The sequence below is a fragment of the Hemicordylus capensis genome, chromosome 2 (assembly GCF_027244095.1).
Source record: "Hemicordylus capensis ecotype Gifberg chromosome 2, rHemCap1.1.pri, whole genome shotgun sequence".
In the NCBI taxonomy this organism is placed as follows: domain Eukaryota; kingdom Metazoa; phylum Chordata; class Lepidosauria; order Squamata; family Cordylidae; genus Hemicordylus; species Hemicordylus capensis.
The window spans coordinates 363,142,896-363,157,913 of NC_069658.1; the positions used below are offsets into that span (position 1 = coordinate 363,142,896).

At 46.9% G+C, this 15,018-nt stretch overlaps 1 long non-coding RNA gene across 4 annotated transcripts; it reads left to right on the top strand.

The window, feature by feature from the left end:
• Positions 1-232: 232 nt before the first annotated feature.
• LOC128348113 (uncharacterized) lies at positions 233-13,202 on the top strand. Of its 4 annotated transcripts, XR_008317933.1 has the most exons (5): positions 2,290-2,485; positions 5,409-5,708; positions 10,058-10,196; positions 10,911-10,997; positions 11,694-13,202. It is a non-coding gene; the product is annotated as an uncharacterized LOC128348113 (long non-coding RNA). The 4 variants fall into 4 exon arrangements; XR_008317934.1 differs by lacking the exons at positions 2,290-2,485; positions 10,058-10,196 and adding an exon at positions 233-385 and having other exon boundaries at positions 5,474-5,708; XR_008317931.1 differs by lacking the exon at positions 10,058-10,196.
• Positions 13,203-15,018: the final 1,816 nt, after the last annotated feature.

Here is a 15,018-nt window from a genome sequence, read left to right on the forward strand (position 1 = left end):
CTGGAAGCCCTGCCCACCCACCCGCCGATCAGCTGAGAGGCCTGGAGAGAAGAGCTCTGCAGTTTGCAGGCTGCTCCCATCCTAGGCCTCCTCGCAGATCCTAGGCCGGAGCTGGAGGCAAGTGGCTGAGGGGCCCTGGGGCTGGGCAGGGGGGCAATGGGGTGGGGGCGGCAGGAACTGGCATGGCGCCCCCACCTCAGTGGCGCCTAGGGCACGTGCCCTGCCTGCCCCCCCCAGTTCCGCCTAACATTCACAACTACATCCATTTCAAGGAGCACATTGTTTCCCCTCATTTCACCTATAATAAGGTTAGATAAATGATTAATTATTTCAACCATAGGTTATCACAATATAAAATAAACTTGCAGAAGCAAATCAAGAACAGGTGAGTAGAAAGAGCAATTATTCATTATAACAGTATAATAAATGCTATAACATTGTTGCAGTTAAAATTTATAATAATCCTCTCTAATAAAACGCTTGGTGTCCGTCCGTGGACGGGCACCAAGCGTGTGTTCGTGCCTCCCTGCCCTGTTCTGCGCCTGCGCGAAGCGCAGGCGCAGAACAGGGCAAGGGAGACACGCTCGCCGGTACCCGGCGGACATCTTGGGCGGCCAGAAGCGGCTGCTCAGAAGAAGCCGGGAAGAGGCGGCGAGGGAAACGGCGGGGCCAGAAGCGGCCGCCGCAAAGATAGGAAAGAGGCGGAGGGGAAAGAGGCGGCGGGGGAAGCCGGCCGAGGTGGTGGCGGAGCCGCCGCCGAGGCCTGGCGTCGCCGCTAAAGCCGGCCAGGGGGAAAACTTTGGGGCCCGACTTCCCCACACTAGAGCCCGACATCCCCGCACCCCCCCCCCCTGAACAAGGGCCAACATGGCCCAGGAAAATGCCACCGCGGCAGCCGCCGCCAACCGCCCTCCCTGTAGCCCGATCCCGCCTTCCCCGCTCCCCCACACATGAACAAGGGCCAACATGGCCCAGGAAAATGCCTCTGCGGCCGCCGCCGCCAACCGCCCACCCAGCTGCCCGAGACCTCCTTACCCAAAGAAGAACCAACCCCGACGATCGAGGAAAAAGGAGCTCACAAAAAGAGCTCCTCTCTCGGCAAAGACACTGCCCAGACTGCCGCTGGGCGTCCTTTACGCCCAATGCAACAGTCCGGGAAGAGGCTTGCCCGAGAAATGAGCTCTGCTTGCGAGCTCCTTTCTCCGTCGCGTTCAAAACAGTGAGTAAAGTTGCCAGGTTGGGGGGGGGGAGCGCAAGACTCTTCTGGGCAGGGGAGAGGGGGAAGGGGGGAGGGCAAGTGGGGGAGGGGGCAGGGCAAGAGGGAGGGTTGGAGGGGGGAGGGCAAGAGGGAATGGGGCAGGGAGGAGGGCAAGAACGAGTGGGGCAGGGGGGAAGAGGGAGGGCCAAGAGGGAGTGGGTCAGGGTGGAGGGGCAAGAGGGAGTGGGGCAAGAGGGAGTGGGTCAGGGGGAGGGGGGAGGGCAAGAGGGAGTGGGGCAGGAGGAGGGGAAAGGGCAAGAGGGAGTTAGGCAGGGGGAGGGGGAAGGGAAGGGCAAGAGGGAGTAGGGTGGCAGGAGGGACTGGGGCAGGAGGCTGACAGGAAGGGGAGGGTGTGAGCGGGGTGGGAGGGGGAGGAAGAGAGGCCAGAGTGTGGGGCAGGAGGGAGGGTGGGACAGGAGAGACAAACAAACACACACACACACACACACACAAAGAAAAAAAAGATGAAGAACACATAAAGGGGGGTAAAAAGGCTAGCGCCCGTTGTTATAACGGGCTTAAAAATACTAGTGAATACTAATAATAATGAACTAGTGGGCCCGGGCACAGAGCATCTGTGTCTCAAGCGGGCCCGCCGCCGCCGCCTGGCCCGCTGCCAGGCCTCCGCAGCCGGGCCCGCCAGCCGCTGGCTCGGCTCCACCCGGGCCCACCGCCGCCTCACCCGGCCGGGCCCACCACCTCGGCTCCGCGGCCACCATGGCCGCCCACACTCCTGGCCCGCTGGTTCTCCTGGGTGTGCCGCCAGGACCAATCAGGCACCCCTGCAGTCCAGCCAATCAGCTGGGCTGCCGGGACACATTTCTCCTGGGCACACCCAGGAGAAATATATATATAGACTAGTATTTTTAATATTTTTTTAACTCGTTCTTGCCCTCCTCCCTGCCCCATTCCCTCTTGCCCTCCCCCCTCCAACCCTCCCTCTTGCCCTGCCCCCTCCCCCACTTGCCCTCCCCCCTTCCCCCTCTCCCCTGCCCAGAAGAGTCTTGCGCTCCCCCCCCCCCCCACCTGGCAACTTTACTCACTGTTTTGAACGCGACGGAGAAAGGAGCTCGCAAGCAGAGCTCATTTCTCGGGCAAGCCTCTTCCCGGACTGTTGCATTGGGCGTAAAGGACGCCCAGCGGCAGTCTGGGCAGTGTCTTTGCCGAGAGAGGAGCTCTTTTTGTGAGCTCCTTTTTCCTCGGTCGTCGGGGTTGGTTCTTCTTTGGGTAAGGAGGTCTCGGGCAGCTGGGTGGGCGGTTGGCGGCGGCGGCCGCAGAGGCATTTTCCTGGGCCATGTTGGCCCTTGTTCATGTGTGGGGGAGCGGGGAAGGCGGGATCGGGCTACAGGGAGGGCGGTTGGCGGCGGCTGCCGCGGTGGCATTTTCCTGGGCCATGTTGGCCCTTGTTCAGGGGGGGGGGGTGCGGGGATGTCGGGCTCTAGTGTGGGGAAGTCGGGCCCCAAAGTTTTCCCCCTGGCCGGCTTTAGCGGCGACGCCAGGCCTCGGCGGCGGCTCCGCCACCACCTCGGCCGGCTTCCCCCGCCGCCTCTTTCCCCTCCGCCTCTTTCCTATCTTTGCGGCGGCCGCTTCTGGCCCCGCCGTTTCCCTCGCCGCCTCTTCCCGGCTTCTTCTGAGCAGCCGCTTCTGGCCGCCCAAGATGTCCGCCGGGTACCGGCGAGCGTGTCTCCCTTGCCCTGTTCTGCGCCTGCGCTTCGCGCAGGCGCAGAACAGGGCAGGGAGGCACGAACACACGCTTGGTGCCCGTCCACGGACGGACACCAAGCGTTTTATTAGAGAGGATACTATAACATATGAAGAAACTTTAGAAATGAGGCTCCATACACCCACATTTTGCCTTGATCTTTCAGTTTGAAATTGGGCTGGGGAAGGATGCACCCAGGCAGACATTTAACAGGTGCATTTTCCCTAATCACTTTCTAGAGCTGCCCCTGATGAATTTATGCCTAATGCATCTCTGATCAAGCCGAAGTGTGGGTGCATGGAGCCTCATTTCTAAAACCATCAGCATATACCAAACTGTACAAAGTCTTTACCGCTTATATGGCACAGAAGTTAAGATGGGCGCCTTAACTTGCAATTTCCATTCTTTTTAGAACACGAGTGAAAACGTAAAGCATCTTAAGTCTCATCTTAAACTGAAGGTTTTTTGATTACTGAATGAAACATCAGCTGACCTTCTAACCACCAATCTGCCTATCTCTGCTTGCTTGACAAAGAGGCACCTTTTAAAGTGGTGGTTCTCTTATATTTAGCAGGGGGAGAACAACTGTCCAAATCAATATTTTATTGATTTAAATTTTATGCAAGTTACCTTGAGCTTTCTCCTTGAATGGAGGGCTGGGATTTAAAAAACAAACCAATCCTAAATAAATACGATAGATAAATAAAATAATAAATGAATAGTCAACCAACTGCAATGACACTGTGAAGAAATACTCAGTTGTGTTTCAAAGGAAGTAAGCTTTTTTCCCATTTGTTTATCCCAAAATATTAATCTAACCTGAACATTTGACACTATTATTGTTTTTAAATGAAGTATGATTTGGATTGTTTTCTGTTTTATGCTGTTGTTTTTAAATAGCTATTGGTTGTTAATGGTGTAAATGAACTATTTTAAAAAATGTAAAGAAAACAAGGGCCATTTTACAGTCTATACGTATTCAAAGACATTTGATTTTTTGTTCTCATATGGCCCACTAATGTTTTTTCTGTGCTGTTCTGTTGCATTTACATTGTATCAAGGCAGCAACTGTACAGACACATCATAACCTATTATATTAGAGTTCCAGATCTGTCAACCTTCACCCAACTGTCATACAGCTCACTAGGGTTTTATTTCTCTTCAAGCTACATTAATCTCACATCTCTCACCATGAACTGGATTTTTCAGTCAATGCATAGCAAACATGAATATCTCTCCAGACCTTGAGGCGATTCTCACAAGCAGCAGGAACCGGACAGGAGCTGCACGGTGGTGGCTCGATGGCAAGCCTGCTTACAAAGCTCACCGCTTAACCTGGGTTTGGGGCACAAGAGCACCCAAAAACCGGGTTAAAAGATTGTGTGTCACTGCTGCAAGTCATGAGTAGCCTCCCAACTGGAAGGCTACAACAAGTCTCCCCACATCAGGAGGCTCCCCACAAGGCATGGTGCACTCGCACAGTGCCTTATGGAGCTTCTGAGGGCCAGGAGGCCCTCGAACCCCACCCCAACCAGCTCCGTGACGGAGCCGGTAATCATCTGGGCAGCCGACCCAGGGAGGGCTGCCTGATTGTCTGCGGGGAGAGTGGGAACCCGTTCTCCTTACAGAGCCAGTTTTGGCTCTACACAGAGATCATGTGTAAAGACTTCTTGTCAATAGCTGCCAGCACTAACCTCCACTCAAAAAACTTCAGGGTGCAAACATGTTAATTGGCCTAAATATTTTGTAATGGCATAGTTTGGCATTCTGTGTTTTCTTCCAAATTAAAAGCTTTGGGGTTTTTAAAAATTGTTTTTTATATCCCGCTCTTCCTCCATGGAGCCCAGAGCGGTGTACTACATTCTTAAGTTTCTCCTCACAACAACCCTGTGAAGTAGGTTAGGCTGAGAGAGAAGTGACTGGCCCAGAGTCACCCAGCTAGTTTTATGGCTGAATGGGAATTTGAACTCAGGTCTCCCCAGTCCTAGTCCAGCACTCTAACCACTACTCCATGCTGGCTCTCTTTAACATATTGTAAATCAATTGTACTTTTAAGTCTATAACCTTGGCTAAGCTATGTCCTAAATTAACTATAAATACAACTACAAATCTTCTATCTACCACTTTTTAACATAAGATCTCAAAGAAGTTTACAGATAAAAAATATATAATAAATAAGATGGTTCCCTGCTCCCAAAGGATTCACAATCTGGTAGAGTGGGGGGAACCCCACTGGAGGGATGCTGTGCTGTGGCTGAGGATTGGTTGCTCCCTCCTTGCTTAATGTAAGAGAATCACCACTTTGAAAGGTGTTGCTTTGTTTAGTTAGCAGAGAGGCTAAGTTTATTCAAACATGGTGAGGGAGGTTTTGCTTTTATTAATTATTATTATTATTATTATTATTAATAATTCATATTTCATTTTAATAATTCATATTTCATTTTTGAGCCCATGTCTTGAGTGATCTTGGGTACATTTCACAGTGTGTAAAAGAAAGGTTTCTACAAAAACAGATGAGTCTACAAAGGGTGGATGGAAGACTGACTTGGCTCACATTTTAGCCCGTCAAAGCATTAAGAAGCAAATGCCCTGAGATAAGACCCTCGTCACTACATTGTTTAATAACATGAGTCTTCTAGAAAATATGAGATAAGACACAGGAATTTGACTGCGTTCCAGTTGGGTGCAGTTCCTTAGATCATTAGAGAGTGTGCCAGAATGAGTGCTCAAAGCAAGAGTTTAAATGAGGTGAGTATAACATAATAACCACATTGTAAGTTAGCTGATGCTGGTGATTAGAGCTGAAATCGACTATACAGTATATTTTTCTTCACATATAAGTAATACAATAGTATAGGCATTCATTTTAATAGCATTGTAGAGTTTGTTCAAACAATACCACCAAATGACCCTCACAGTGATACCTTTCAAAATGCTATTTTACAGATGGAGAGAATGAGGCAGAAAAGTAATGAGTCACCAAGGGGCTGTGTTTCAGAACTGTGGAGTTTCATTTCCCTATATTTTTGCTCATGCCTCCCTCTCTGAAAAACAACGTATTTCAGATTCTTTATCACTTTCTAAATTTAAATAGAATATAGGTGACTGTATCTGGATTCTGAACCAATGTCTCATATTTAAAAGACTCAGAAATGCTATGACATATGAGTAAGGTTCAATTAACTTCCTTCTCTAAGCTGAGGCCAGGGTAATATGACCTTTCAAGGAACTTGCTTTCTGACCTGTGTATATGCTTAGTTGCGCATTCCAGTTTTTACAGTTGACCTACATACTATACAGAATGAGATGGTTGAATTATAGATTGCAGGTATGGGTTACATTTTTAATCCCCATCTGCCCTAATGTAAAAAGTCCCCTGCTTCTCTCCATCAGAGAGAAAGTTTTACTGTAGTTCTCCCCTTTATAGGCTGGATTTCTACACACTGGGAGGTTTTTTTTAAAGCGGGCGGGGGCATTGCTAAATATGATAGCTCATCTGCAGTCTCTGAAATGGTACAATCCAGAGTTCCATCACCTCATTCTGTCAGTTTATTCTGTGTTATATAGATTATCTGAAGTAGTAGAAACCCATTGAAAGGAATCTTAAAAGCAGGGCAATGGGTTGTACGTGGGCCAATTATTTTATTGGAAGCTAACCATGGATTGGAAAGGAAAGAAAAGGTTGTGCAGTCAAGTCGGCGTTGACTCCTGGCGACCAGAGAGCCATGTGGTTTTCTTGGTAGAATACAGGAGTGGTTTACCATTGCCTTCTCCCACACAGTAAGAGATGATGCCTTTCAGCACCTTCCTATATCGCTGCTGCCCAATATAGGCGTTTCCCATAGTCAGGGAAACATACCAGTGGAGATTAGAACCAACAGATTCCTGCTCTGTAGACAGGTTGCTTCCCTGCTGTGCTATTAGGTGGCTAACCATGGATTACCAATGGTTTAATGCTATATTCACCAAATCTTGATGCTTCTAAACAAGTAAAAAAAATCCAACCTTCCTGAATCTAACTTACCTTCCCTAGGCCACAAAGTGAGTCTCATGATCAGTGAGAACCGCCGGAGGAGGTTCTGCAGGGAGAGCGGGCTGAGCCCACTCTCCCCGTAGATGATCAAGGCTGCAGCCCTGGGCGGCCAGATCAGCCGCCCACACAACTGCCAGCTCTGTCACGGAGCCAGCAGGGCGGTGGGGATTGGGGGCCATGGGCCCCCCGGAAATTCCAGGATGCCCCCCCATGCAAGCACAGGGGGCATGCTGGAGAGACCACTGAGCTGGGGAGGCTGCTTCCAGCCTCCCGACAGGGGTCTCCTCATGTGCTGCCGCGTCACGGAGCCACGCCGCACTGCGGCAATACATGATCAGAAAACCTCGGTTAGTGGAGTGCTCGCTCCACTAACCTGGGCTAAGGGGAGGGGTATTTAAGTGAGTTACTCGCTTTGGGGAAACTGGGTTCGCCTGCAAGTCCGGTGATTCCCACGGTCCATGGAAAGCGGGCCAAGCTCCCTTAGCCCACTTTCCACTGATAATGAGAATTGCCTCCACTCTAGAGGAGTTACTAGGTTAGTACTCATAGTACTTTGAAGTTCTGTTTTTCTCATTTTTATTCCAGGGGGATTATTTCATAGTTCACTAATATTTAGAAAAAATGTCTGATTTTGAATATCAATTCATCACTGTGCTTAAACGCATTAAAGGGAGATTTGTACATTTTCTAAATATGCCCACTTATAGCTATCAACTATTATTAGGGGCCTAAGACCCTTATCGCATGTTTAATTTTAAACGACTGTTGAAAACATTTTTATTTCAGCAGGCCTTCTCCTAACTCTCTCTATATCTTGTGATTGCCCTGTTTTAATTATTCTTATCCTACACTTCTATTATTTTAGAGACTGATTTACTGTTTTTTAATTAATTTTGTTGTAAAGGTAAAGTGTGCCAGTGAGTTGGTGTCGACTCCTTGTGACCACAGAGCCCTGTGGTTGTTTTTGGTAGAATACTGCAGGGGTTCACCATTGCCTTCTCTCGCACAGTATGAGATGATGCCTTTCAGCATCTTCCTATATCGCTGCTGCCCAATATAGGTGTTTCTCATAGTCTAGGAAACATACCAGTGGGGATTCAAACTGGCAACCTCCAGCTTAATTTTGTTGTAAACCACCATGAATTCATTTATGAAGAATGGCAACATATATATCTTTTAAACAAACAGACAGACAAACAAATAGAATCACAGCTGATCATGACAACCACTGCCACATGCCTAAAGCCCAAGAGCCCAGAGGCAGGCAACAGCAAGGAGCCATACCCTGCCCTATGATGATTCTCAGAGACAGCAACAACACAAATTAGCAGGTCACTAATTAACCAGGCTTGTTGTACCTAATGGCACAGTGAGGAAATGACTTGACTAGCAAGCCAGAGGTTGCCAGTTTGAATCCCCGCTGGTATGTTTCCCAGACTATGGGAAATACTTATAGGTATTATCTCATACTGCACTGGAAATGGCAATGGTAAACCCCTCCTGCATTCTACCAAAGACAACTACAGGGCTCTGTGGTCACCAGGAGTCGACACCGACTTGACAGCACACTTTACTTTACTAATGGACCAGGCTTGGGGGTGAGCATGGAAAATGGGAAGTAGAAAAAGGAGAACACTCGGTCTGGGAGTTTTGTAGAGGATGGAGTGATAGGCTCTGGTGAGAGATGGGACATAAGTAGAAGGAATGAAGAGGCCTGTGATACTTATTTGTGTATGTGGAAGGAGTTAATAATTAAAACAGATAGGTTCTATGTGGATATTAGAACATATGTGACTTCCCAAGAGTAATGGTTCCATTCTCTTGCCTGGATAGTTCATTTCTACCACTCAATGAATGTCTACTGACTAAGTTCTGGGCAGGGGTGGGGGAGCTGTAATTGTATGCAGCTACCACCAGGGCCGCCTCTAGCTCTTTCTGGGGCTCCACCACGATGGCCACCAGGCAGTGCCCCTCCCCTGTGCAGTGCCTCTTCTCTCCCCACCACCACCACAGGCATCCGACAACAGCAGCAGCCTCCCCACAACTGAGCAGCCCAGGCCCCCACTGCTCAGCTCGTGGCCACGCATGTGTGATGGCCAGCAGAGTGGTCAGCACAGCACTTGGCTGCTTTGCCGACCACTCAAATGGCTTCTCTGCATGTGTGGCATCCAGCTGAGCAGCAGAGACAGGGCAACTAACCCTGGGCTGATCAGCTGGGAGGCCACTGGCACTGCTGCTCAATGTTCGTGTGAGGTGGGGAAGCAAAGTGGCGCCATGTGAGGAGAGCATCGCCAGTGGGGTGACTTGAACACAGGCTGCCCAGAGGTGCCCCTAGGTAATTTTGTAGTCTGGCCCTAAAGACTTTTGGAGCCTCCCACCTTGCTGGAGCCCCCACTGCAAGTTAAACATCATCCCCCTATACATACACACACACCATGAGGCTATTCCCACAATCACTGGAAAGCAGGGTAAGGGAGCTTAGCCCGCTGCCGCTTCCCAGTGATCATGAGAACTGCTTAAAACACCCTCCCCTTAAACGAGGTTAATGGAGCTTGTTTTCCTGCTTGTGTGTCACTGCGGTGTGACACATGAGTAGATCCCTGACTGGGAAGCGACAAGGAGCCTCCTGGTTCTGGGGGTCCCCCTAGAATGCCCCATGCACTTGCGCGGAGCATCCTGGGACTTCTGTGGGCCAAGCAGCCCACAATCCCCGCAGCCCCCACTGGCTCCATGATTGAGCCGGTAGTCGTGTGGGCGGCCGATATGGCCGCCCGGGCCTGCACGACTGCTCATCTGCAGGGAGAGCAGGCTAAGCCATCCCAGAACCATCCCAGGTTCTACATACGGATCTACACATGGATTCTACACACGGATCGTGTGTAGAGCCTCCATGACAAATGCAATATTTTTAATGTATGGGTTCTTGAGGGTACAAATAGCAACTGAATTCATAATAATATAAAACAGGTATATTTATGCAGATATGCATTAGCAGAAACGTTTCAACAGACAACTTAACATATTCCCATCCCACATATTTCTTTCCCCTCCTTTGTCTCTAAAGCACCCGGCACAGGTCACAGGCACTTGGCTGCTCAGCACAGCATGGGCCAGAAGCGACCATACCTCCCAGAACAGACTAAAGAGGATTTGGGGGCCCCAGGGCTTGTGGAGGCCCTGGACTTTGGCCCTGAAGTCCAGGGGTAAGAGCGACACTGGGTCCACCTATGACCTCCCTACACCACTGGTTCTGGGTATGAAGCAGACTCCCTCAGCCTCACTTCCTGGTTACTTCCCATCCCTTAAATGCAATACCTGTCCCATTCTACTTTTTAAGGCTATTGGGGTGGATTTCTCCTTATACCTTCCAGATGAAACACACCCCTCCTCTAACTACTCTGTCTCCTTTTATAGGTAATTAAAGGAAGAACCTTCTTATTTTCTTCCACCAAGTTCTCCTTTCTGGCAGTTCTCAGGCTGCATCAGGCTGGAAAAATGCTTAAGACGGAATACTCCAGATGTAGTGTAATGGAAAGACTATCACAGTTTTATAAGTTCTGCCATAACAAACCTGCTCAAAACATAACCCTGTCACAAAATATATACTAGCACACATATTTCAGTTAAAACTTAGGAAACACCTTCCCTTCATAACTATAGCAATGATATAATCAGACAGGCTGCCTCAGGAATAATGTATAGAGAATCTTCCATATTAAAGATATGCCAGTTAGGGCTAGGATGCATGGTAAGATCAGGATACCAGGGTGAATTATATCAGGATATACATTCACTTCATGTGTTTGATTGTGTCACTATCCAACCAAGACATATGTTTCGACCCGCCAAAAAAGTAAGAAAAACTATCATTTTATTATTTGCAAATCATAAAAGGCCTGTTCTATTAACTTTTACAGAAAATTGACAGTGCAGAAACCAGAAACCTGCATGAATGAAGGCAGCATTTAAAAGAGCTCTCTGGGAAGTGTGCAGGCAACCAGAAGGTGATTTGTCATCGCATTTATAATTCTGGGTAGACATGAATGTTCATTCTAGTTTACCTCAGAGTCACAATGTGCCGGCTTAGACTACTTCTCAATGAGGTCTGTTTTGAATTTAATCAGTAGCAGAATGAGAGCACAAGTCTTCTTTAGCCCTTTTAGTGTTATGTGTAATTCCAAGATAAACTCAAATGTTCATTCTAGTTTACCTCAGAACTGCTTCCTAATGTGGTTTATTTTGAATGGGGCTTATAAGTAGTCAAGGTTACGGAGACATGTCTACCTTAACCTTTATAGTAATTGCATGTGTAGTCCTGACGGGAACTAGAATGTTCGTTCGGGTTTACCACAGAACCAAAGTGAGCTGTACTGTACAGGTAGTACTTTCAGTAAAAAATAGTCTTAACTGAATACACCTTTCCCAAATATGCACTCATTTTACTGGTGGAATGTTAAATGAGAGAACTGCCAAACGAGTTTTAACTAGTTTACAAAGGGTCAAAGATGGCCAGTTATGTGAGATATGATGTAATAGTTCAGACCTTTCGATAAGGCTGACCTGTTTGGCAGCAAAAGAATTTCTTCCCCAAATAAATGCAAGGGTGCATCTATAAAGTCTACTATGGTAGGGGAGGGGAAACTTTCTATACTGTCCCTGTCCACAGGTCTTGCTGTAACTGTACTGTATTCTCTTTTCAGAGCCTTGGACCTAAAACAGGAAGAAGGGAGACCTAGCCTGTGGAAGAAGGAGGAACAACGTAATGCGGAAGAATCTTGTGCCAGCAGTGCTCCTACTCCTGCGTGAACTGAGCTTATCATGTGTCTCTCCCCATCCCTAGTAATCCTGCTAACTGTGCAGAGAAACACTTTTTAAAAATGGTTACTCTAGCCCTATTCAGAAGCCTTATGAAGACGTTAATTTTAAAATAGCTCTACATGATTACAGCATCTAAAGCACAGCCAGAAGTCCCACTCTGACCCCATCATTCACCCCTGCAGCCCTCCACTCATGAATACAGCAGTGTTTGTTTGAAGAGGTGAACACTGCTTCTGTGATGGTGGGCACTTCCCTGATCATGAATGCTGCCATATCTGTGAAGAGCACAAGTGGGGTGGGGGTGGGTGAGTGATGCGCTGGGGTGAGACTTCTGCAGCGTTTTGGGATGCTTGTACTTGTGTACAGAGTCCTTTTTAATAATGTATGAATAGGGATTTATATTTAGCAGGGGTGTAGCAATTGTTCCTATTCATTCCAGCATAATGCACCTTCAGTGGTTGTTGCTGGTGTTCTCTTTTATGTTTCTTTTTAGATTGCGTGCACATTTGGGACAAGGAACCATTCTTCTTCTCATTTTCCTCATTCCTTTTCAGCATTGCATGCTACCTTACAATGACCGTAACACAAGCAGTGAACTGCTTTGTGAACTTGTTGAAAAACAGAATAACGGTGGATGATGATGTTTGAAGGAAGTTGCTTATGTGGCTGATGCTGTGGACTAAGCAGACAATGTACTGTAGTTACTTCTCATGCCAATATCTCCCTGATGTCTTAAAGTAAACTCAATTTTTATTTGGGCAATTAGAAAAATAATAGTGGTGAGGGACAAAAAATTTCAACTACAGGAAATCTTTTACCTTCAATGTACTTGTTTATCTCCTTAATATAACCACTAAATGGGGTCCAACGGATGCCATGAAAACATGTAAGTCACGCATGTTGTAAATGCTGCCCAAAGGCTTTCCATGGTAATAAAATAAAGGGCATAGCAGAAGATCTATTTCAAGATAAGAAACCTTTGCTGTCACTTCCTGTTTTATCTTGCCTGTATTTCAGCTCAGTCATTCTGTGTTGCACTATTTTGTTTCCTCTCCACAGTATTACAGTCATAATGACCCTTTGTTCTCCAATTATAACCGAGATGGAGCAAGTAGACAGTGACGATGTATGTCTTGTGGAGCTCTGGACTAATTGTATTAATCTGATAGTTGATGCTTCCTGGATTGTCCTTCACGGGGTCGGATTGCAAAACTGATCAAGATGTACACACTTAAGCAAAGATGTCAAATTGGGGTTATGGAAAGCAGAAGTTGTGTGTTGCGAATGGGACAGAGTATTCTGTATGCTGGACACTGTCACTCTGAGGTTATTTTAAGGCCATGTTAAGGCCTTCCCATCCCCCATACAGTCAAAATAAAAAGTTTCACTGATGAGTGGTCCAGAATTGCATGCCACCTTATAATGCTCTAGCAGAAGCAGTTTATCCTGGACAGCAGTGAGGCTGATGATCAATGAAAGCAGCCAAATCTTAGAAGGGATTAAAAAACACATAACAAGGCAGAGCAAGCAAAAGTGGAGTTGCAGCTGTATGAGATGGAAGCAAGAGGCCAATCAGGATCCATTTCTTTAACCCTTCTAGCTGCCCTTGTTTCAGACATGCATAATCCCCGTGGTTCATGTTTGATGTCAGCAGATAACAGGGAGCAGCCAAAACTCTGGTGGGTGACTGAACTTTATATAGAGCCAAAAGACATGATAAACCTTTGGGAAAAGGGAACACACTTGCCCTGTAGAATGTGATGAATCACAAGAATCATGAAGCAGAATATGAAAATTTGCAGATCATAGTGCTCCTGTGTGGTTTGGTTGGGTTGTTTGTTTGTTTGTTTGTTTTTAACATCAGCATGTTTCTGATCAATAACCATCCAAATGTCAAGCAAATGTGACAGTGACAGAAACATATTAAGATTAAAGACAGACTGCTGCATCTACTGGAGGCAGGTTCTGCCCAGAATCCATTACACCAGAAGTTTAGTGTGATGATATATATTGCATCAGTATGAGGTAAAATTGCATCACTGTGTGGAGATGCAGATATTACATTGCTGTGACATATTCTGCATGCTGTTACATAAGATATACATACCAGAAGGTGTGTGGTATCTTCCATGGTATCATTTTGTTCCGAGTACATGCTGATTGACTAGGTACCCTTTCAACTACTTCCTGAAGTTTCAGAGCAGCCTCTAAAATATCCCTTAAGAAAGCCAAAACTTAAAGGTTAGTTATACTTACGTTGTAGAGGTATTGCTGCTGAGTACTCTTGTCCATTTGAACTCACCACTTTGTTTATGTGTCACTGATTGAGTCTACCAAAATTGTTTTCTAGTAATCAGTTATTCTGCTGCACTGACTTTTGTTCTTTTAAATCAACAATGTGCTGTTCAAATAATGGTATTACAGCTTGTGCATTTTTCCAAATGGAAATTCTTTCATTTTTGAACAGAAAGGACCAAGGACACAGATTTCCACTGCTACTAATCAAATGTATGGATAAGCAGAGTTTGCTTCATCACTCTGACTTCTCAGCACTTGTACTAAAAGAAAGTATATATTCCATCTTTAAAATGCAACCTGGTAATCAAAATCCATATAATCAGAATTGGAGGGGATCATGTTGCCATCTGGTCCAGCACCCTATTTGATGCAGGAAATCCAAAACTATAGCATCCCCAAGGGATTGCTGTCCTGCCTCTGAAGACTTCCAGCAAGGGAGAGCTCATCCCCATAAATAATTGGTTCAATTGTCAAACTGCTCATACAGTTAAGAGGTTTCTCCAAATGTCCACCCTCCTGTAATTTAAGCCAATTAGATCAAGTTATGCTGTCTGGGCAGCAAAGTGTGTCATCAAGTCAATTTCGACTCCTGGCACCCACAGAGACCTGTGGTTGTCTTTGGTAGAATACAGGAGGGGATTACCATTGCCTCCTCCGCTGCCTGATATAGTACCAGTGGGGATTTGAAATGGCAACCTTCTGCTTGTTAGTCAAGCATTTTCCCGCTGCGCCATTAGGTGGAGGCGTCAGTGCAGTAGAGAGCAAGTATTTATCCCCTTCTGTATGACAGGCCATCAGTTGTTCATAACCACCAACACACACACACAGTTCTCCAGGCTAAACATACCCACTTTCTTCAACATTTTCTCATAGAGTTTGTTATCCACTCTTGACCATCTTCATTGCCCT